This window comes from Triticum aestivum, chromosome 6D, assembly GCF_018294505.1.
Source record: "Triticum aestivum cultivar Chinese Spring chromosome 6D, IWGSC CS RefSeq v2.1, whole genome shotgun sequence".
In the NCBI taxonomy this organism is placed as follows: domain Eukaryota; kingdom Viridiplantae; phylum Streptophyta; class Magnoliopsida; order Poales; family Poaceae; genus Triticum; species Triticum aestivum.
In genome coordinates, this window is record NC_057811.1 from 146159020 (window position 1) to 146184079 (window position 25060).

The 25060-nt window shown below is 48.4% G+C and overlaps 1 pseudogene; it reads left to right on the forward strand.

Annotated features, from left to right (window-relative positions):
• Nucleotides 1-17914: 17914 nt before the first annotated feature.
• Nucleotides 17915-18053, forward strand: LOC123146596 (uncharacterized; annotated as a pseudogene).
• Nucleotides 18054-25060: the final 7007 nt, after the last annotated feature.

A 25060-nucleotide genomic window follows, 5' to 3' on the forward strand; every position in this document is an offset into this window, starting at 1 on the left:
GGCAATATTCAAGGACAACCAAGCATCTAAGCTTGGGGATGCCCCGGATGGCATCCCCTCTTTTGTCTTCAATTCATCGGTAAATTACTTGAGGCTATATTTTTATTCACCACATGATATGTGTTTTGCTTGGAGCGTCCTGTATTATATGAGTCTTTGCTTTTTAGTTTGCCGCAATCATCTTTGTTGTACACACCTTTTGAGGGGGACATACATTAACTATGAATTTATTAGAATACTCTATGTGCTTCACTTATATCTTTTTATAGCACGGCGCTAGTTTTTATTTTGAAGAAATTGATGAACTCTCATGCTTCACTTATATTACTTTGAGAGCCTTAAAAATAGTATGGCAATTTGCTTAGGTTATGAATTCAGTCCTAATATGATAGGTATTCAAGAGGGATATAATAAAAACTTTCATGAAGATCATTGAATATATGAGAAGTTTGATTCCTTGCATTTGTTTTGAGATATAAAGATGGTGATATTAGAGTCATGCTAGTGAGTAACTGTGGATTAGTAAGAATATTTGTGTTAAGGTTTGTGATTCCCGAAGCATGCATGAATGGTCTCTCGTTATGCGATAACGTTGGAGCATGATTTATTTTTTATTGTCTTCCTTATGAGTGGCGGTCGGGGACGAGCGATGGTCTTTTCCTACAAATCTATCCCCCTAGGAGCATGTGTATTAGTACTTTCCTTTTATGGCTAATAAACTTTTGCAATAAGTATGTGAGTTCTTTATGACTAATGTTGAGTCCATGGATTATACACACTCTCACCTTTCCACAATTGCTAGCCTCTTCGGTACCGTGCATTGCCCTTTCTCCCCTTGAGAGTTGGTGCAAACTTCGCCGGTGCATCCAAACCCCATGATATGATACGCTCTTTCACACATAAGCCACCTTATATCTTCCTAAAAACAGCCACCATACCTACCTATTATGGCATTTCCATAGCCATTCTGAGATATATTGCCATGCAACTTCCACTGTTCCATTTTATTATGACATACACCATCATTGTCATATTGCTTTGCATGATCGTATAGTTGGCATAGTATTGTCGCTTGGCCACCGTTCATATTTTTTTATACATGTCACGCTAGATCATTGCACATCCCGGTACACCGTCAGAGGCATTCATATGGAGTTATATCTTTGTTCTAGTATCGAGTTGTAGTTCTTGAGTTGTAAGTAAATAAAAGTGTGATGATCATCATTATTAGAGCATTGTCCCATGTGAGGAAAGGATGATGGAGACTATGATTCCCCCACAAGTCGGGATGAGACTCCGGACTTAAAATAAAAAGAGGCCAAAGAGCCCAAAATATTAAAAAAAAAAAAAGAGGCCAAAGAGCCCAAAAGAAAAAAGGAAAAGGAAAAAAATGAGAGAAAAAGAGAGAGCGGACAATGTTACTATCCTTTTCCACACTTGTGCTTCAAATTAGCACCATGTTCTTCATGATATAGAGTCTCCTACTTTGTACTTTCGTAGATTACTAGTGGAAAACTTTCATTATAGAACTTGGCTTCTATATTCCAATGATGGGCTTCTTCAAATTGCCCTAGGTCGTCATGAGCAAGCGAGTTGGATGAACACCCACTTAGTTTTCTTTTGAGCTTTCATACACTTATAGCTCTAGTGCATCCGTTGCATGGAATCCCTACTCCTTGCATTGACATCAATTGATGGGCATCTCCATAGCCTATTGATTAGCCTCGTCAATGTGAGACTTGCTCCTCTTTGTCTTCTCCATACAACCTCCACCATCATATTCTATTCCACTTATAGTGCTATATCCATGGCTCACGCTCATGTATTGTGTGAGAGTTGAAAAATCTTGAGAACATTAAAAGTATGAACCAATTGCTTGGCTTGTCATCGGAGTTGTGCATGATAAATACTTTGTGTTATGAAGATAGAGCATGACAAGATTATATGATTTTGTAGGGATAACTTTCTTTAGCCATGATATTTTAAGAAGACATGGTTGCTTTATTTAGTATGCTTGAAGTATTATTATTTTTATGTCAGTATTAAACTTTTGTTTTGAATCTTATGGATCTGAATATTCAAGCCACATAAAAGAAAGATTACATTATAAACGTGTTAGGTAGCATTCCACATCAAAAATTATGTTTTTGTCATTTACCTACTCGAGGACGAGCATGAATTAAGCTTGGGGATGCTTGATACGTCTCCAACATACCTACAAATTTTTATTGTTCCATGCTATTATATTATCCATCTTGGATGTTTTACATGCATTATTATGCTATTTTATATCATTTTTGGGGACTAACCTATTAACCTAGTGCCCAGTGTCGGTTGCTGTTTTTTCCTTGTTTTTGTCTTTTACAGAAATCAATACCAAACAGAACGAAACTTTTTGACGATTTTTCTTGGACCAGAAGACACCTAGGAAGCTTCGGGAGGAGGCCAGAAGGGCCACGAGGGAGCCACAAGCTCGGGAGGCACGGTCTAGGGGGGCACCCCCAAGCTTGTGGGCCCCTCGAGGCTCTCCTAACCCTAATCCTTGCTCCATAAATACCCAAATATTCCCTGTATATTAGAGGGCACCCCAAAAATACTTTTCCGCTGCCACAAGTTTCTGTCCTCATGAGATCCCATCTGGAGACCTGTTCCGGTACTCTGTCAGAGGGGGATTAGATCACGGAGGGCCTCTAAATCAACCTTGCTGCCCTTCCGATGATGTGTGAGTAGTTTACCATAGACCTATGGGTCCATAACTAGTAGCTAGATGGCTTCTTATCTCTCTTTGATCTTCAATACAATGTTCCCCTCGATGTTCTTGGAGTTCTATTCGATGTAATCTTCTTTTGCGGTGCATATGTTGAGATCCGATGAATTGTGGATTTATGATCAGATTATGTATGAATACAGTTTGAGTCTTCTGTGAACTCTTTTTATGCATGATTAAGATAGCTTTGTATTTCTCTCCGATATATTGATTTGGTTTGGCCAACAAGATTGATCTATCTTGCAATGGGAGAGGTGCCTTGTTTTGGGTTCAATCTTGCGGTGTCCTCACCCACTGACAGAAGGGGTAGCGAGGCACGTATTTGTATTGTTGCCATTAAGGATAAAAAGATTGGGGTTTTACCATATTGATTGGATCTATCCCTCTACATCATGTCATATTGCTTAAGGCGTTACTCCGTTCTTGCTAACTTAATACACTAGATGCATGCTGGATAGCGGTCGATGTGTGGAGTAATAGTAGTAGATGCAGGCAGGAGTCGGTCTACTTGTCACTGACGTGATTCCTATATTCATGATCATTGCCTTAGATATCGTCATAACTATGCATTTTTTTATCAATTGCTCAATAGTAATTTGTTTACCCACCGTATGCGTTCTTTCAAGAGAGAAGACTCTAGTGAAAACTATGCCCCCAGGTCTATTTTTATCATATTATTTTCAGATCTATAAAACCAAAAACCCAAAATACCTTGCTACAATTTATTTACTTGTATTTAGTTTTGCACTTTTATTTACCTTTTATACCTATCTCTATCAGTTCTCATCCTTGCAAGCAACCGTGAAGGGATTGACAACCCCTTTATCGCGTTGGGTGCAAGTATTTGTTTGTTTTATATAGGTGCTATCATTGGAGACTTATGTGTTCCTCTTACGATTGATACCTTGGTTCTCAAACTGAGGGAAATACTTATCTCTACTTTGCTGCATCACCCTTTCCTCTTCAAGGAAAAACAACGCAAACTCAAGAAGTAGCACCCCGCTACCGCTTCGTCTCTCTCCAACTTCTCGCCACCCGCACGCCCCCTTCTCGGAACCCTCCACCCCACGCCGCCAACTGCTCGCCCCCACCGCCCATGTTCCTCGCAGTGGCGACCAACGTTTGTTTTCACCGACTCACCGTGCTACAGTGTTGTTGCCGCCCAGAGCCCGAGACCACTCTGGCTCTTCTCGACTGCCCCGACCGTCATGTTGCTGGATTCTCCAAGCCTGCCGCCGACATTGTCGATTTGCTGCTCGACCCTCAAGGTACAAGATTTCTTCTCCCCTGCACCATCTGCGTACACGGTCAAGTGATTTGGCTAGTGAAAGTTTTCTAGGTTGACCAATTCTTGTGGAAACTGGATTATTTTGGGTCGATATGCTAAACAGACCCCCTTGCAGGATCAAATCAGTTCTCCAACGCTGTGGTTTTGGTTTGATTTCCTCGATTCGGTCAAGTCAGACTTTCCACATTGATTTTTTTTCTCACGCCATATGAGAGATTATACATCCATGGTGTCAGCTTGTTGTAGCTTCATGAAAACAAGAGATTACTTTCTCAATAGTCACTACATACAGTTATCAATTTCAGTACAATTTGCAGCGCCATAAGACTTGCTCTACTCGAGGTTCATGTAAAGCCAGAATATTGTTACCACTAAACTGAAAATTGTGAACTAACCCAAGAACACATGATCCAAATGTCAAATTGATAATGTTAGTTCAATGTATAGAAAGAGGCATACCACCCATTGCTACCTTCCTACCTGCTGTTGTGAGAAAAAAGCTCAATAGCGTCATACATGTGTCTTAGTGCCGTACCAGTCCTGGCATGGTTCTAGTATAATCTATTCCTAATAATAATAATAAAGCGGCCATTGCTTCTGGTTGTCCGTCATTGCGGCTGTTTTGGAAAAAAAAACTCTTGTTTTCTGGAAATTGTACCCGTAGTCCCTTTTTAAGTGATATCTACAAAACGATTTGGTTTTACAAATTAACACCTGAATTTATTAGAATTCAACCCGAGCTCCTTTCCTCTATCTTAGTCAAACGCTCCCTCTCCAGCCGCGGCGGCGCAGGACTCACTCATGCCCTCCTCGCCATTCCTCCCGCCGCCTGGCCCTCGCCGGCCGTCCGCCCCACAGTGGTGCGCCCGAGCTTGGGCGTGCCGCCGCTACGTCCGCGTTGGTCCTAGATCCTAGACGGCAGGCCTCCTCGACCTTTGATCCCCTCGCTTCAATGGCGGCGGCACCCCGTCCTTCCATTGACCGCCTGATTCCGGCCAACTCCAGCGCCTTCCCCGGACTTTGTACAATCTGACTCGTTTTCAGTTTACCTTGCACAAAGCAGTCTCCCAGATACCACGCGCCCAGCCTGCACCGGGGATCGGAAGCAGCAGTAGAACAGCAGGACCTCGCCGGTGAGCAAGCTCCTCTGCAGTTCTCCCTCTCCTTCTACCCTCGCTCTCCTCTCTCTCATCACCCTCTCTTTTCTCTCTCGAACAGGACGCAACAGCTCCACCACAACAATGGCGCCGTCCTCATGGAACATGGAAGCAGCGGCTCACCCTTGCGGCGGCAGCGTCGTGTCCTTCCAGTGCTCCCCCTTGCGGCCTCCCCAGACTTGGTCTTCGCTTGGTGTTGGTGGACAGTCGAGCAAGAGCATCTCCCGTACTGGCCTCCCCCGGACGCGCGCAGCCGCCGGCTCCCTCGGGTCCAGCAGCGGTCGCGAGGCGACGCGAGTAGCAGCTCGAACGCACGCAGTGCCTCCCTGTCAACCCGGGATGCCGCCCGAGCGGGAGGCACCGGCGGACCGGAGAGGCGAGCAGCAGCACGCCCTAGCGGCAGCACCGGGCGGCAGTAGTATCACACCCAGGATAGGGGCACACAGCAGGTGCAGCACAGCGCGGCTGCAGTTCAGGGGCGGCAACAGTTCTCGGCCGCATCCATGCACGGCCGCCGTGGCGTGCTCCTACTCACGTAGCTGGTCCACGATCGTCGGCGCATGGCAGGGCAGGGGCGGCAGCAGTTCTAGGCCGCATCCATGGCCGACGGCGCGTGGCAGGGCGGCATGCTCCTACTGGCGCGGCCGATGTGGGCGAGGGAAGAGAGGAATCAAGAGAGGTGCTCGCAGGTGGCGCAACTCGTCTCCTCAGTGGCCAAAGGGCTCGCCGGGGTGGCAGGGAAGGCCGGCTGCAGGGCGAATCGGTAGGGGGCGCTGAGGGGATCCGTTCCCGTGAGCGGCAGCCCGGGAAAGGTGCTGGGGTTGGCCGGAATCGGGCAGTCAATGGAAGGACGGGTGCCGCCGCCATTGAAGCGAGGGGATCAAAGGTCGAGGAGGCCCTCCGTCTAGGATCTAGGACCAACGTGGACGCAGCGGCGGCGCGCCCAAGCTCGGGCGCACCACTGCAGGGCGGACGACCGACGAGGGCCAGGCGGCGGGAGAAACGGCGGTGAGGGCATGAGTGAGTCCTGTGCCGCCGCGGCTGGAGAGGGAGCGTCTGACTACGATAGAGGAAAGGAGCTCGGGTTGAATTCTAATAAATTTAGGGGTTAATTTGTAAAACCAAATCATTTTATAGATATCACTTAAAGAGGGACTGCGGGTACAATTTTTAGAAAATAGGAGTTTTTTTTCCTGCAAAACAGCCGCAATGACGGACGATCAAAAGCAATAGCTGCTTTATTATTAGGAATAAATATGTTGGCAAAAGGAACCTTTTTGGTGTTTGTGATTTATTTTTATCAAGAGTTTTTTACTTGTAATATAATGTTTAATGCCGTCCTATTAATCTTAGGAATTGTTTTGTGTATTTGCCAAGTAAATGTAGAGGAAGGGTACTTGTGATCTATTTTTTTGAGCAAGTTAGATTAGTAGTTTTTGCAATTTAGGTGGAATTATCCAACTTCTCAACTTCCAATACATTGCTGGTAGTACCTTTGTGTGATGATGTGTATCTACTAATGCCACTCTTGCAACCCCTTTTGAAAATATGCTCTAGAGTCAATAATAAAATGGTTATTATTGTATTTTCTTGTTTATGATAATTGTCTATTGTTCATGCTATAATTGTATTAATTGGAAACCGTAATACATGTGTGAATACATAGACCACAACATGTCCCTAAGCCTCTAGTTGACTAGCTCGTTGATCAATAAATGGTTATGGTTTCCTGACCATGGACATTGGATGTCATTGATAACGGGATCACATCATTAGGAGAATGATGTGATGGACAAGACCCAATCCTAAGCATAGCACAAGATCGTGTAGTTCGTTTACTAAGAGCTTTTCTAATGTCAAGTATCGTTTCCTTAGACCATGAGATTGTGCAACTCCCGGATACCGTAGGAATGCTTTGGGTGTACCAAACGTCACAACGTAACTGGGTGGCTATAAAGGTGCACTACAGGTATCTCCGAAAGTGTCTGTTGGGTTGGCACGAATCGAGACTGTGATTTGTCACTCCGTATGACGGAGAGGTATCTCTGGGCCCTCTTGGTAATGCATCATCATAATGAGCTCAATGTGACTAATGAGTTAGCCACGGGATCATGCGTTACGGAACGAGTAAAGAGACTTGCCGGTAACGAGATTGAACGAGGTATTGGGATACCGACGATCGAATCTCGGGCAAGTAACATACCGATAGAAAAGGGAATTGTATACGGGATTGATTGTATCCCCGACATCGTGGTTCATCCGATGAGATCATCGTGGAACATGTGGGAGCCAATATGGGTATCTAGATCCCGCTATTGGTTATTGGCCGGAGAGGTGTCTCGGTCATGTCTGCATGGTTCCCGAACCCGTAGGGTCTACACACTTAAGGTTCGGTGACGTTATAGTTGTTATGGAAAATAGTATGTGGTTACCGAAGGTTGTTCGGAGTCCCGGATGAGATCCCGGACGTGACGAGGAACTCCGGAGTGGTCCGGAGGTGAAGATCGATATATTGGACAAAGGGTATTGGAGTCCGGAATTGTTCCGGGGGTACCAGGCTATGGCCAGCATGTCTGAAAGGGGTTTCGGAGGCTCCGGCAAGCGTTGGGGGGCCTTATGGGCCAAGGGGAAGGGGCAAACCAGCCCACTAAGGGGCTGTGCGCCCCTCCCAACCCCTCTCATGTAACGTGGAGAGGTGGGGGCGCCTCCCCTAGGGCAGCCACCCCTCCCGGCTTGGGGGGCAAGTTTCCCAGGGGTGGGGGCGCCCAAACCCATCTAGGGTTTCCCCTGTGGCCGCCGCCCCTCCCCTAGTGAACCCTAGGGCGGCTCCTCCACCCCCCTTCCCCCTATATATAGTGAGGGAGAGAGAGGGCAGTTGCACCCCTTGCCTGGCGCAGCCCTCTCCTCCTCCAACTCCTCCTCCTCCTCCGTAGTGCTTAGCGAAGCTCTGCCGGAGAACCACGAGCTCCATTGCCACCACGCCGTCGTGCTGCTGGAGTTCTCCCTCAACTTCTCCTCTCCCCTTGCTGGATCAAGAAGGAGACGTCCCCGGGCTGTACGTGTGTTGAACGCGGAGGCGCCGTCCGTTCGGCGCTAGATCGGATCTTCCGCGATTTGAATCGCCGCGAGTACGACTCCATCAACCGCGTTCTTGTAACGCTTCCGCTTAGTGATCTTCAAGGGTATGAAGATGCACTCCCTCTCTCTCGTTGCTAGCATCTCCTAGATTGATCTTGGTGACACGTAGGAAAATTTTGAATTATTGCTACGTTACCCAACAGTGGCATCATGAGCTAGGTCTATGCGTAGATTCTATGCACGAGTAGAACACAAAGTAGTTGTGGGCGATGATTTGTTCAATTTGCTTGACGTTACTAGTCTTATCTTGATTCGGCGGCATTGTGGGATGAAGCGGCCCGGACCGATCTTACACGTACTCTTACGTGAGACAGGTTCCACCGACTGACATGCACTTGATGCATAAGGTGGCTAGCGGGTGTCTGTCTCTCCCACTTTACTCGGATCAGATTCGATGAAGAGGGTCCTTATGAAGGGTAAATAGCAATTGGCATATCACCGTTGTGGCTTTTGCATAGGTAAGAAACGTTCTTGCTAGAAACTCATAGCAGCCACATAAAACATGCAACAACAATTAGAGGACGTCTAACTTGTTTTTGCAGGGTATGCTATGTGATGTGATATGGCCAAAAGGATGTGATGAATGATATATTTGATGCATGAGATTGATCATGTTCTTGTAATAGGAATCACGACTTGCATGTCGATGAGTATGACAACCGGCAGGAGCCATAGGAGTTGTCTTAATTTATTGTATGACCTGCGTGTCAATGAAAACGCCATGTAATTACTTTACTTTATTGCTAACCGTTAGCCATAGTAGTAGAAGTAATAGTTGGCGAGACAACTTCATGAAGACACGATGATGGAGATCATGGTGTCATGCCGGTGACGAAGGTGATCATGCCGCGCCTCGAAGATGGAGATCAAAAGGCGCAAGATGATATTGGCCATATCATGTCACTTTATGATTTGCATGTGATGTCTGTCATGTTTACATCTTATTTGCTTAGAACGACGGTAGCATAAATAAGATGATCCCTCGCTAAAATTTCAAGAGATGTGTTCCCCCTAACTGTGCACCGTTGCGAAGGTTCGTTGTTTCGAAGCACCACGTGATGATCGGGTGTGATAGATTCTAACGTTCGCATACAACGGGTGTAAGCCAGATTTACACATGCGAAACACTTAGGTTGACTTGACGAGCCTAGCATGTACAGACATGGCCTCGGAACACAAGAGACCGAAAGGTCGAACATGAGTCGTATAGTAGATACGATCAACATGGAGATGTTCATCGTTGATGACTAGTCCGTCTCACGTGATGATCGGACACGACCTAGTCGATTCGGATCATGTATCACTTAGATGACTAGAGGGATGTCTATCTAAGTGGTAGTTCATTAAATAATCAGATGAACTTAATTGTCATGAACATAGTCAAAAGGTCTTTGCAAATTATGGCATAGCTTACGCTTTAGTTCTACTGTTTAAGATATGTTCCTAGAGAAAATTTAGTTGAAAGTTGACAGTAGCAATTATGCGGACTGGGTCCGTATACTGAGGATTGTCCTCATTGCTGCACAGAAGGCTTATGTCCTTAATGCACCGCTCGGTGTGCTGAACCTCGAGCGTCGTCTGTGGATGTTGGGAACATCTGACATACACGTTTTGATGACTACGTGATAGTTCAGTGCGTAATGTTAAACGGTTTAGAATTGAGGCACCGAAGACATTTTGAAACGTCGCGGAACATATGAGATGTTCCAAGAGCTGAAATTGGGATTTCAAGCCCGTGCCCACGTCAAGAGGTGTGAAACCTCCGACAAGTTTCTTAAGCCTGCAAACTAAGGGAGAAAAGCTCAATCGTTGAGCATGTGCTCAGATTGTCTGAGTACTACAATTGCTTGAATCGAGTGGGAGTTAATCTTCCAGATGAGATAGTGATGGTTCTCCATAGTCACTGCCACCAAGCTATTAGAGCTTCGTGATGAACTATAACATATCAGGGACAGACATGATGATCCTTGAGAAACTCGCGATGTTTGACACCGCAAAAGTAGAAATCAAGTAGGAGCATCAATTGTTGATGGTCAGTAAAACCACTAGTTTCAAGAAGGGCAAGGGAAAGAAGGGATACTTCATGAAATGGCAAATCAGTTGCTGCTCTAGTGAAGAAACCCAAGGTTGAACCCAAACCCGAGACTAAGTGCTTCTGTAATGAGGGGAACGGTCACTGAAGCAGAACTACCCTAGATACTTGGTAGATGAGAAGGCAGGCAAGGTCGACAAAAGTATATTGGATATACGTTATATTAATCTGTACTTTACTAGTACTCCTAGTAGCACCAGGGTATTAGATACCGGTTCGGTTGCTAAGTGTTGGTAACTCGAAATAAAAGGCTACGGAATAAACGGAGACTAGCTAAAGGTGAGATGACAATATGTGTTGGAAGTGTTTCCAAGGTTGATGTGATCAAACATCGCACGCTCCCTCTACCATCGAGATTGGTGTTAAACCTAAATAATCGTTATTTGGTGTTTGCGTTGAGCATAGACATGATTGGATTATGTTTATCGCAATACGGTAATTCATTTAAGGAGAATAATGGTTACTCTATTTATTTGAGTAATACCTTCAATGGTCTTGCACCTAAAATGAATGGTTCATTGAATCTCGATCGTAGTGATACACATGTTCATGCCAAAAGATATAAAATAGTAATGATAGTACCACATACTTGTGGCACTGCCATTTGAGTCATATTGGTATAAAACGCATGAAGAAGCTCCATGTTGATGGATCTTTGGACTCACTCGTTTTTGAAAAGATTGAGACATGCGAACCATGTCTATTGGTAGATATGCATGAAGAAACTCCATACAGATGGATCGTTTGGACTCACTCGATTTTGAATCACTTGAGACATGCAAATCATAACACATGGGCAAGATGACTGAAAGGCCTCGTTTTCAGTAAGATGGAACAAGAGAGCAACTTGTTGGAAGTAATACATTTGATGTGTGTAGTCCAATGAGTGCTGAGGCACGCAGTGGATATCGTTATGTTCTTACTTCACAGATGATTTGAGTAGATGCTAAGAATATTTACTTGATGAAACACAAGTCTGAATTATTGAAAGGTTCAAGTAATTTCAGAGTGAAGTTGAAGATCGTCGTGACAAGAGGATAAAATGTCTATGATATGATCATAGAGATATCTGAGTTACGAGTTTGGCACACAATTAAGACATTGTGGAAATTGTTTCACAACTAATACCGCCTGGAACACCATAGTGTGATGGTGTGTCCGAACATCATAACTGCACCCTATTGGATATGGTGCATACCATGATGTCTCTTATCGAATTACCACTATCGTTTATGGGTTAGGCATTAGAGACAACCGCATTCACTTTAAATAGGGCACCACGCAATTCCGTTGAGACGACACCGTATGAACTATGGTTTAGAGAAACCTAAGCTGTCGTTTCTTAAAAGTTTGGGGCTGCGACGCTTATGTGGAAAAGTTTCAGGCTGATAAGCTCGAACCCAAAGCGGATAAATGCATCTTCATAGAATACCCAAAACAGTTGGGTATACCTCCTATTTCAGATCTGGAAGCAAAAGTGATTGTTTCTAGAAACGGGTCCTTTCTCGAGGAAAAGTTTCTCTCGAAAGAATTGAGTGGGAGGATGGTGGAGACTTGATGAGGTTATTGAACCGTCACTTCAACTAGTGTGTAGCAGGGCACAAGAAGTTGTTCCTGTGGCACCTACACCAATTGAAGTGGAAGCTTATGATAGTGATCATGAAACTTCGGATCAAGTCACTACCAAACCTCGTAGGACGACAAGGATGCGTACTACTTCAGAGTGGTACGTAATCCTGTCTTGGAAGTCATGTTGCTAGACAACAATGAACCTACGAGCTATGGAGAAACGATGGTGGGCCCAGATTCCGACGAATGGCTCGAGGCCATAAAATCCGAGAGAGGATCCATGTATAAAAACAAAGTATAGACTTTGGAAGAACTACTTGATGGTCGTAAGGCTGTTGGGTGCAGATGGATTTTAAAAGGAAGACGGACAATGATGGTAAGTGTCACCATTAAGAAAGCTCGACTTGTCGTTAAGATGTTTTCCGACAAGTTCAAGGAGTTGACTACGATGAGATTTTCTCACTCGTAGCGATGCTAAGAGTCTGTTGGAATTATATTAGCAGTTACTGCATTATTTATGAAATCTTGCAGATAGGATGTCAAAAACATTGTTTCCTCGACGATTTTCTTGAGGAAAGGTTGTATGTGATACAACCAGAAGGTTTTGTCAATCCTGAAAGATGCTAACAAGTATGCAAAGCTCCAGCAATCCTTCTAAGGACTGGAGTAAGCATCTCGGAGTTGGAATGTACGCTTTGATGAGATGATCAAAGATTTTGGGTTTATACAAAGTTTATGAGAAACTTGTATTTCCAAAGAAGTGAGTGGGAGCACTATAGAATTTTTGATGAGTATATGTTGTTAACATATTGTTGATCAGAAATGATGTAGAATTTCTGGAAAGCATACAGGGTTATTTGAAAAGTGTTTTTCAATGGAAAACCTGGATTAAGCTACTTGAACATTGAGCATCAAGATCTATAAGGATAGATCAAAAACGCTTAATAGTACTTTCAAATGAATACATACCATGACAAGATTTTGAAGGAGTTCAAAATAGATCAGCAAAGAAGGAGTTCTTGGCTGTGTTACAAGGTGTGAGTATTGAGTAAGACTCAAGACCTGACCACGGCAGAAGAGAGAGAAAGGACGAAGGTCGTCCCCTATGCTTTAGACGTAGGCTCTACAGTATGCTATGTTGTGTACCGCACCTGAAGTGTGCCTTGCCATGAGTTAGTCAAGGGGTACAATAGTGATCCAGGAATGGATCACATGACAGCGGTCGAACTTATCCTTAGTAACTAATGGACTAAGGAATTTTCTCGATTATGGAGGTGGTAAAAGAGTTCGTCGTAAGGGGTTACGTCGATGCAAACTTTGACACTAATCCGGATGACTCTGCATAGTGAACTGGATTCGTATAGTAGAGCAGTTATTTCGAATAGCTCCAAGTAGCGCGTGGTAGCTGCATCTACAAGATGACATAGAGATTTGTAAAGCACACACGGATCTGAATGTTGCAGACCCGTTGACTAAAACCTCTCTCGTAAGCATAACATGATCAAACCCTAGAACTCACTGAGTGTTAATCACATGGTGATGTGAACTAGATTATTGACTCTAGTAAACTCTTGGGTATTAGTCACATGGTGATGTGAACTTTGAGTGTTAATCACATGGTGATGTGAACTAGATTATTGACTCTAGTGCAAGTGGGAGACTGTTGGAAATATGCCCTAGAGGCAATAATAAAATGGTTATTATTGTATTTCCTTGTTCATGATAATTGTCTATTGTTCATGCTATAATTGTATTAACTGGAAACCGTAATACATGTGTGAATACATAGACCACAACATGTCCCTAGTAAGCCTCTAGTTGACTAGCTCGTTGATCAATAGATGGTTATGGTTTCCTGACCATGGACATTGGATGTCATTGATAACGGGATCACATCATTAGGAGAATGATGTGATGGACAAGACCCAATCCTAAGCATAGCACAAGATCGTGTAGTTCGTTTGCTAAGAGCTTTTCTAATGTCAAGTATCGTTTCCTTAGACCATGAGATTGTGCAACTCCCGGATACCGTAGGAATGCTTTGGGTGTACCAAACGTCACAACGTAACTGGGTGGCTATAAAGGTGCACTACAGGTATCTCCGAAAGTGTCTGTTGGGTTGGCACGAATCGAGACTGGGATTTGTCACTCCGTATGATGGAGAGGTATCTCTGGGCCCTCTCGGTAATGCATCATCATAATGAGCTCAATGTGACTAATGAGTTAGCCACGGGATCATGCGTTATGGAACGAGTAAAGAGACTTGCCGGTAACGAGATTGAACGAGGTATTGGGATACCGACGATCGAATCTCGGGCAAGTAACATACCGATAGACAAAGGGAATTGTATATGGGATTGATTGAATCCCCGACATCGTGGTTCATCCGATGAGATCATCGTGGAACATGTGGGAGCCAATATGGGTATCCAGATCCCGCTATTGGTTATTGGCCGGAGAGGTGTCTCGGTCATGTCTGCATGGTTCCCGAACCCGTAGGGTCTACACACTTCAGGTTCGGTGACGCTAGAGTTGTTATGGGAAATAGTATGTGGTTACCGAAGGTTGTTCGGAGTCCCGGATGAGATCCCGGACGTGACGAGGAACTCCGGAGTGGTCCGGAGGTGAAGATCGATATATTGGACGAAGGGTATTGGAGTCCGGAATTGTTCCGGGGGTACCAGGCTATGGCCAGCATGTCCGAAAGGGGTTTCGGAGGCTCCAGCAAGCGTTGGGGGGCCTTATGGGCCAAGGGGAAGGGGCAAACCAGCCCACTAAGGGGCTGTGCGCCCCTCCCAACCCCTCTCACGTAACGTGGAGAGGTGGGGGCGCCTCCCCTAGGGCAGCCACCCCTCCCGGCTTGGGGGGCAAGTTTCCCAGGGGTGGGGGCGCCCAAACCCATCTAGGGTTTCCCCTGTGGCCGCCGCCCCTCCCCTAGGGAGAGAGAGGGCAGCCGCACCCCTTGCCTGGTGCAGCCCTCTCCTCCTCCAACTCCTCCTCCTCCTCTGTAGTGCTTAGCGAAGCTCTGCCGGAGAACCACGAGCACCATTGCCACCACGCCGTCGTGCTGCTGGAGTTCTCCCTCAACTTCTCCTCTTCCCTTGCTGGATCAAGAAGGAGGAGACGTCCCCGGGCTGTACGTGTGTTGAACGCGGAGGCGCCGTCCGTTCGGCGCTAGATCGGATCTTCCGCGATTTGAATCGCCGCGAGTACGACTCCATCAACCGCGTTCTTGTAACGCTTCCGCTTAGCAATCTTCAAGGGTATGAAGATGCACTCCCTCTCTCTCGTTGCTAGCATCTCCTAGATTGATATTGGTGACACGTAGGAAAATTTTGAATTATTGCTACGTTAACCAACAACCCCTACATCATCGGCCACCACATGAGGAAAATGCATCAGGCGTCGAGAGATGCGCTTTTCCCTTTCGCTCCCTCCTGATTGCTGATGGCCGCCCCTCTCCCTTTCGTTGCCTATTGGTTTTCGCTCTCCTCTCTTCTCTTCCTGATGCCCTAAATTCTTAGAGCATCTCCAGCCGTTTGCCTCCCAGGAGGCATTTTTTCGCCTCCTGGAGGGCTGCCGGCGATAACTTTGGCCTGGGGGGCCAAAATTTTCCACTCGTTGCCTCCCCACGAGCAATGTTGGACTCCCACAAACAGAGTGACATTTCGTCGAGCATCTTGCCCGCGGCTGCGTTGACGACCTCCTCGGCGCGCGCCCAGCGGAGGAGTGCAAGCGTCGACGGGGAAGGAGGCGATGAGAAGCTCGAGGAGACATCCTGCAGCCGAAGGCCGACGTCGAGCCGCCCCATGCCCCGCTCCCTCGCCCCGTGCCCGATCCCTCGAGCCAACGGGGAAGGAGGAATGCCTGGTCGGCGGAGTTGAGGTAGCCCTCCTGCTCCGAGAGCGAGCGGTGCAGCAAGAGCAGCTTGGACATGGCTGCCCTCGCCTACGTGCAAGCGGCGCGTGCGGGAGGCAACGGCGTAGAGCCGGCCGTCGATGCAAGCGCTGGGGCTTCTCCATCCGGTGACCTCCACGGACTTGAGGCCGCCCCCGTCGCTCTCTCCGCCAGCGACGTACACACCGAAGCAGTGGCGCCGGCGCAGCATGTCTGGCACGCCGAAGCTGTAGAACACCACCCGCTGCATGTTGGTGCCTCCGAGCAGGTGCAGGTGGCAGCCACCGAGCATGGCGTAGCTGAACCCGGCGGCGGCCGCGTATTCAGCGGGCACGGGCGGCATCGCGCGCCATGCTGCGGCCGGTGGAGCCGGTTAGTGAGCCGGTCAGCGGACGGGACAGCGACGAGCGGCGTGGCCCGCCGCTGCTGGAGTCGAGGCCATGCTCATGCACCGGCGAGCGCTCGCGCCGCGTAGGGAGCCAGGCCCGCACCGGCTACCTCGCGCCTCTGCGCACCGGCTACCGCGCGTCGTCGCGTCGCGCCGTGCACCGGCTCCCGCCGCCGTCGCGTCGCCCCTCGCGGCTGGGTGCTCCTCCCCTTCGAGCTCCCATGCTGCTCCTCTCCTTGCGGCGACCCGCCTCCACGCGTCTGCGCCGGCTGCTCCGCCGCCCGCCCCCTTCCCTGGTACGATGTGGAGGACGACGACGAGGTAGACGGGGGCGCCGGAGCCGACGCACTGGGCGTAGCGGCGAGGCAGCGTGCGATGCGGCCGACGGGCTTGTGAGAGAGAGAGGATGGGCATGTGTGGACGGGAGCACGTGGTGGGCCAGGGAAGGAAAGGGAAGAGAGAGGAGAGAGACACTGGCAGATGGGCCAGCACCTGCAAAAAGGCGAAAATAGCCCCCAGGCGCCCCCCCCCCCCCAGCTTCCTGGGTTTGCGTTGGGGTCGCCGGCTCTATTTTCGGCCAAATCCGGCGCTAATCGGGCTCGTGGGGGCGTGAGTGGGACTTTTTTTGTGCGCCGGCGGTGAAAAAGTGCTTCTGGGGGCCTTCCTGGGAGACGGGTGGAGATGCTCTTAGACTTCGTTCACCATCGCGACTAATCTGGATCGTAACTGACTCGAGCGTGCTTAGAGACCCGCCCAAGAGTGCCCCGTGGCATGCTGATGGAAAGAGCTGACGATCCATTTGGGAAATGTGATTGGGAATGCTAACAATTGAAATTGCTAAACATATTGTAACGTGACATACATTGTAACGTAGCACATGTAGCGCCGACTAGGTTGTTATGATCGATCTCTATTCTCCTGTAACCGTAGCCTTATCTCTCCCTCTCTTTCCTTGGTTCATAAGTTGTAATCTCAACCAATTGTATGTGCTATCCAGGGAGGTGCGCCCATGTTATATAAACACGCAGCGCGTCCCTCCAACGAGGCAAGACGCTTAAGCCAATCTTCGCATGGTATCAGAGCCTCCCTCTTCCTATACATCTAGCATCCATCGTTTTCCATCCACGAGCTCGCCATGTCCTCCTCCTCCACCAGCGCTCCTCTGGCCGGCCTCAATGGTTAGGTTACAGAGAAGCTCACCCGGACGAACTACGTCCTCTGGTGTGCACAGGTCACGCCACAGCTGATCGGGGCTGGTGTCTTCGGCTATGCCAAAGGAACAATCAAAGAACCAGAGAAGTTCGTCGTCACCAAGGACAAAGACGGCAAGGAATCAGCCTCGCCGAACCCTCTTCATCAAGTCTAGGTGCGGGAAGATCAGCAGGTATTGGCATATTTGCTGGTTAATCTTTCCACAGAAGTTCTTGTCCAGGTGACCAACATCCACAAGGCGCACGAGCTCTGGGCTGCGGTGGCGAACATGTTTTCGTCCCAGTCCAGATCGCGCGTGAACAACATCCGTGTCGCCCTCTCCAACGCAGAGAAGGGCACGCTGAAGGTGGGCGCCTACTTCTCCTATATGCGTGGCCTCGCCGACGAGCTAGCAGCTGCTAGCAAGCCTCTAGATGAGGACAAGCAGATCTCCTACATCATCGCCGGGCTGGGTATGGATTACCAGCCACTGGTGTCGGCCCTCGACGCCCGCACCGAACCTGTCACGCTCGATGATATGTTTGCTCAGATGAGCAACTTTGATCAGCGTGTGGCGATGTTCCAAGGCAGCAATGGCAGCGGTTTCAAGTCCTCTGCCAACGCCGCTGTTCGTGGTGGCTCCCGCCACCGTGGTCCGCCGCGCGGCAAGAGCAAAGGCAATGGCAGCGGCAACTACAGCAATAGCAATGGTGGCGGTGCTCCTTGCACCGGTGCCGGCGGACGGCCCTCCTCCAACAACAACAACAGGGGCCGCCGTTCCTCCTCCAAGAATCGCCCTGATGTTGTCCGCTGTCAGATATGCGGGAAGCTGGGCCACTCCGCCAAAGATTGCTGGTACAGGTTCGAGGAAGATGAAGGTGACTCCTCCCAGGACGAAAAAGTTGCTGGTGCTGCCGAAGCCTCATACGGTGTAGATACAAATTGGTACGTGGATAGTGGTGCTACAAACCACATAACTGGTGAGTTGGAGAAAGTAACTATGCGGGAGAAGTACCGTGGTCAAGACCAGATCCACACCACCAGTGGAGCAGGTATGAGGATCAAACATGTTGGTCATTCAGTTGTTAAAACCCCTTATCGTCCAATTCACCTCAGAAAAATACTACATGTCCCTAGTGCATCTAAGAATCTTCTTTCCGTCCATCGTATTGCTATTGACAATCATGTGTTTCTCGAGTTTCACCACTTTTTCTTTTTTGATCAAGGATCAGGCAACGAAGAAGGTTCCCTACCGAGGTAGATGCGTTCGAGGGCTTTACCCGTTGATTCCGGAGTTTAGAAGATTCAATAAGCAAGCATATGGTGTCACCAAACTCTCAACGACGAGGTGGCACGATAGACTAGGGCATGCATCTTTTTCCTTAGTTGAACGATTGCTTAGGAAGAATAAGCTCCCATATGTTGGAGAGTGTGATATTGAAACCATTTGTGATTCTTGTCAAAGAGCTAAAAGTCATCAGGTACCCTATCCAATCTCTACTAGTATTTCTACCAAACCTTTACAACTCATTTTTTCTGATGTGTGGGGGCCTGCCCCCAGTTCAGTTGGTAGACACACATACTATGTTAGTTTCATCGATGACTATAGCAAGTACTCCTGGATCTATCTTCTTAAGAAACGATCTGATGTCTTTCAAGTGTTTCAAAACTTCCAAGCTCTCGTTGAACGAAAGTTTGACAGCAAAATTATTGCTGTCCAATCTGATTGGGGAGGGGAGTACGAAAAATTAAACTCCTTTTTCCAAACTCTCGGTGTCTCTCACCAAGTGTCATGCCCTCATGCCCATCAATAGAATGGGTCTGCTGAACGCAAACACAGACACATTGTTGAGGTTGGCCTTGCCCTTTTAGCTGGCGCATCCATGCCCCTTAAATTTTGGGACGAAGCTTTTCTAGCCGCCGTTCACATCATTAACATGTTGCCTAGTAAAGTCATCAACAATGAAACTCCAGTTGAAAGACTCCTCCATACCATACCAAACCAGACTATACATCGCTTCGTGTCTTTAGTTGTGCATGCTGGCCAAATCTTAGGCCATACAATCAGCGCAAACTTATGTTTCGATCAACACAATGTGTTTTCCTAGGCTATAGTCCCCAACACAAGGGCGTAAAATGCCTAGATGTTCCCACTGGACGCGTCTACATATCTCGTGACGTTGTTTTTGATGAAACCAAATTTCCTTTCGCTGATCTACACCCCAATGCCAGTGCACTCCTTCGCAAAGAAATTCTTCTTCTACCTCCAAGTCTAGTCGGCAATCATGGGGAACACAGCTGTAATGATCACATGACTAATCCTCCTAATACCTTGGCTGAATTGTGTGATGATGCAGACCAGAACAACGAAGGCGATGCAGCAAACAGATTTGAAAATGATGAAGAAACAGCCCAAACAGGGCGATATTTTATGTGCAGGGACTTGGGGGACAGATCTACATCGGGATCGGCTCCCCGTCAGGACGACAGGCTATCTCCTTCGGGATCCACCCCGTCTGCACGCGTGCGGGCCGCGGGTGACAGCGACCGCCCCAGCCGCTCTAGCACGGCCACGCGGCGCGCCTCCACCAACCCGGAGCCCTCCTCCGACCCGCACCAATCACCGGCCGCCACGTGGCGGTCTCCAAGTCGCTTCCCCGACTCCATCCGCTGCTATGCGCGGCGTCTGCACCAACCGACCGGCGCGGGCCCCCGTGAGCCGACCGCCGCAGGCGCTGCGGCTCTGACGCACCCACCTGGTCCGGAATCTGGCGCCGCCCCATCTGCTCCTCGGGATGCCACGACGCCCGGATCTTCTGTGCTGCACCGCGTTGCTTCGTCACGCTCTTCAGCCGCAGACAATCCTGATCCAGAGGCGCCTGCTCCATCACCTGCCTCGGGATCACCAGGGGGATCTCCTGCTGATTCTCTAGGATCTTCTGCGACTACTGCTGCTACAGCGCCTGCTACACCACCTCGGACACGTCTCCAAAGAGGGGTAACACAACCTGTTAATTATAAGAAAATTCTCAAGTATGGTCTGGCATGTTCCACAGGTGAACCACAGTCTTTGCATGAGGCACTTGGTGGCACACGTTGGAAACAAGCTATGAATGAAGAATACAAGGCACTTCTGAAAAACAACACCTGGCACTTAGTTCCCCCACAGCAAGGTAAAAATCTCATTGATTGTAAGTGGGTCTTCAGGATAAAAAAAAGGTCTGATGGAACTATTGATCGCTACAAAGCTCGACTTGTTGCAAAAGGCTTCAAGCAACGGTATGGTTTAGATTACAAGGACACCTTTAGTCCTGTTCTCAAAGTTGCAACTATATGCTTGGTTCTGTCTATTGTTGTATCCAGGGGATGGACTCTCAGGCAGCTAGATGTTCAGAACGCGTTTCTCCATGGTGTTCTGGAAGAGGAAGTATATATGAAGCAACCTCCTGGGTTTGAAAACAAGAACACTCCCTTTCATGTCTGCAAACTTGACAAAGCACTATATGGGCTCAAGCAAGCCCCCAGGGCCTGGTATTCACGACTTAGTCAGAAAATGTTGTCACTTGGTTTTATTCCATCCAAGTCTGATACATCTTTGTTCATCTACAATAAGTCAAACACAGCTATATTTGTGCTTATCTATGTCGATGACATTATTGTTACCAGCTCATCTAATGATGCAGTGACAGGATTGTTAAAGGACTTGGGTGCAGAATTTGCACTCAAAGACCTAGGAGATCTGCACTTCTTCCTAGGTATTGAAGTCAAGAAACTTGGAGATGGACTGCATCTCTCTCTCAGGAGAAATATGCCAATGATATTTTAAAAAAGAGTTGGACTGCAAGGATGTAAGCCATCACCAACCCCTTTGTCTAGTACAGAAAAATTGTCTATTACAGAAGGAGAACTCCTGAATCAGGAAGATAGCACTAAATACAGAAGTCTAGTAGGTGCACTTCAGTACTCGACAATTACTAGGCCAGATATTTCCTTTACTGTTAACAAAGTCTGCCAGTTTCTTCATGCACCCACTACAAGTCATTGGACTGCTGCAAAGTGTATAGTCAGATATGTGAAAGCCACTGTGAATGTTGGTCTTAGCTTTAACAAGTCTTCATCTACCCTTGTTAGTGCCTTCTCAGATTCTGATTGGGCAGGAGATATTGATGATAGACGCTCAAGTGGTGGCTTTGCAATATTTTTGGGCCTAATCTCATATCTTGGTGTGCAAAGAAACAGCCACTGTCTCAAGATCAAGCACAGAAGCAGAATATAAAGCATTAGCAAATGCTACAGCTGAGATAATCTGGGTACAGTCCATACTCAAGGAACTTGGTATAAGACAGAGTCAAACTCCTTGTCTTTGGTGTGACAATCTTGGTGCCACGTATTTGGCTGCTAATCCTGTTTTTCATGCAAGAACAAAACATATTGAGATAGATTTCCACTTTGTTCGAGAAAGAGTTGCTAACAAAAGATTGGAGATCCGTTTTGTTCATTCCAAAGATCAAGTTGCAGATGGATTCACCAAGGCATTACCAACAAGGAATTTTGAAGAATTCAAGCGTAATCTCAACTTGACCAAGTTGTGATTAAGGGAGGGTGTTAAACATATTGTAACGTGACATACATTGTAACGTAGCACATGTAGGGTCGGCTAGGTTGTTAGGATCGATCTCTATTCTCATGTAACCGTAGCCTTATCTCTTCCTCTCTTTTCTTGGTTCACAAGTTGTAATCCCAACCAATTGTATGCGCTATCCAGGGAGGTGCGCCCCTGTTATATAAACACGCAACGCGTCCCTCCAACGAAGCAAGACGCTTAAGCCAATCTTCACAGAAATTAGTGAGTTTCTTGTCCTGATTTAGAGGATTAGGTGTTAAGGATTCAGAAAACAAATTTTACTTGACAAAATCCAAAGATTAACGCACGTGCAAGCTTACTAGTAGAGAAATAGCAGGGATGAGCAAACGTGGTTCATTTTGTCCATTCATGTTTTTTTTGTTGCTTTATCTATTCTTATACATTGTTGTTCTGCAGTCTTGGACCAGCATTTTTGTAGAAGAGAAAGGGGCCTGTTAGGCGTCGGTCCTGGCCGGTCGCCTCCCATGCGATATCTCCTTATAGCATCTCCAACAAGCATGCGGAATTCGTGCTGGATAAATCGTCAATTTGGCGTGCAAGAGGCCATTTCGCGCGCGAAAAAAATCGGCGCGTGCATGGGAAAAAGCGGTATCGCGCGTGTCGTCCAACGCGCTGGTTAAAACCCACGCGCGGGTGCCCGCCAACTGCCACCCTTTTCCTTCCGCCGCGCCTTCTTCCTCGCCTCTTCCGTTGCCCCGCCGTCGCCGCGCCTTCTCCACCGTCTCTTCCAGCGCCCCATCGCCGCTGCGCCCCCCCCCCCCCCCCCCGCCTCTTCCAGCGCCCCGCCATGCCGCTGCGCCCCCGGAGCAACTCGGGCTTCCATGGCATGCACATCCGCCCCTCCGGCGTGTATTATGCTGAGATCCGCTCCACCGATACACGCCTTGGGCTCGGAACGTTCGAGACCGCCCACGAGGCCGCCCGCGCGTATGACGCGACAGCGTGGTGCCTCGGGAGGCCTCGTGCGCAAATGAACTTCTTCGACGTGCGGACACAGGAGCAGGCGCAGGAACTCGCACCTCCCCCGTGACTAATCACCGAGGAGGATCGCCGCGTCCAACGGAGGCGAGAGCGCCGCCTCCTCATTGCCGAGGCGGATGAGCACGCCATGACGGTGTGGCGCGAGCGCTTCCCGCAGGATGTCGTCGCTGAGAATGAGTTCTGGGTGCAAAGGAGGGCGGAGCGAGCCGCGCGGCAGACAAGCGTGCGCGGAAAGCACTGGCGGAAGCCCAGTGCGAGCTGGGACCTGCATCGACCTGGGACGAGAAAGATTCTCGGTGGGTCGACGCGTTTACGTCGTCAGACTACACCACCAAGGAGGACGAGGAGTAGTTTTATCTAGTTTTATTTGCATCGTATATCTAGTTCAGCATTCTTTTATCTAGTTTTGCATCGTATGAACTAGCTTGTGGTATGGGGTTTGAATTATGCTATGAATTTGAATTATGTGTTGTTTCATTTTTTTTGGTATGTGTTGTTTCAAAAAAAATCCAAGCACCGGCTGGTCGCGCACGCTGGATTTTGCAGCGCCTGCTGAAGCACTATAGCGGCGCGCTAAGCGCCGGGTAAAGCAAACACTCTGCGCTAAAACGCTATTTTGGCGCTAAAAAAATTAGCATGTCGCGCAACCACGCGCTTGTTGGAGATGCTCTTAATCAACCGTCTAATCTATCTTCTCCCGCGTCGTCTTATTCCTCGCATCTCTTTCCCCACTTATCTCGCATCCGCGCTCCCTCGGCCGACGTGGCTCGTCTCGTTGCAGCTCCTCGCCAACCCCCATGGGGCGCACCACCGTCGACCACGACGGCTCGCCGCAGCACTGGCTAAGATCACCTCGTCGTCAACCGACATCGCAGCATCCCCATATGTGGTTGCAGCTTCTGGTGGAGGCGGTACCAGTATCTCCGCCAGTTGCAGCACTGGTGGGCGTCGATTTCCAGCATCGTCGGGTGTCGGTTCTAGCTTCTTCGGGCACCGGTTCCAGCATCTCGGAGCAACGGTTCCAACATTCGCCCGCGCTAGTTTCAACACGTCGGACACCCGTTGCAGCATCCCGTGCGGGTGGTTGCAGCTTCGCCACTCCCTGGATGCAACCACCGCGGTACCGGTTCTAGCTCCCTCCATGGTCGTCACCGCAAATTGTCCCAACACCCCGACCGTCAGTCGCAGTGTTGCCGGAGCACGGTCGCTGCATCGTGGAGTGTGGCTCCAGCACCATGTCTTGTTGGTTCCAGCATCGCGCCTTGCTGGTTTAAGCATGTGGTCGCGATTGCAGCATCACGCTTGGCCGGTCCTAGCACCTCGCCTTGATGGTTCCAGCATGTGGTTGTCGAGGTCGCAGCACCGCACATGACGGATCTACAATCATTGTCCACCACGACATGAGTTAGCACCATTGGCGAAGGAAGGAGGAGATGGTGGATGATGCCAATGGTGATCCCGAAGCGATGAAGATGGCGGTTAGGACGCCTAAGTCAAGTGACCATACACTGCGCTTGGAGGTCGACGATTACAAAGCCACCGCCGCTCCAAGCGCCTCCAGGCTCACTGTGGCTAAGATGTAGTGCTTGTTGGGATGGATGTCACTGGATTTAAGCTCGATTTACCCCCCCCCCCCCCCCCCGTCACACACACAGAGTAAAACTTGTACTCAATCCCATTCGAACCACTTAAATCCGAGAGGTAGGTTAGATGCCTAGTGTGTGATGTGTAAATCGAATGCGGGCATGATAAATCAATCCCATTGGGGACAGAGGGTTTACCGCTGAGGTTGGTGATCGACTCCGGTGCTCGCCATCCAAATCTTCGCTCCGATGCTCGCCGCTTCCGGTGTGATAGTGGAGACTTCTGCATTTGGCTTGGTTTCTTCATTTTCATTTTCCTTGAATGGGTAGAAGGACATGGTAAATGTTCCTAATTACCGGGTGT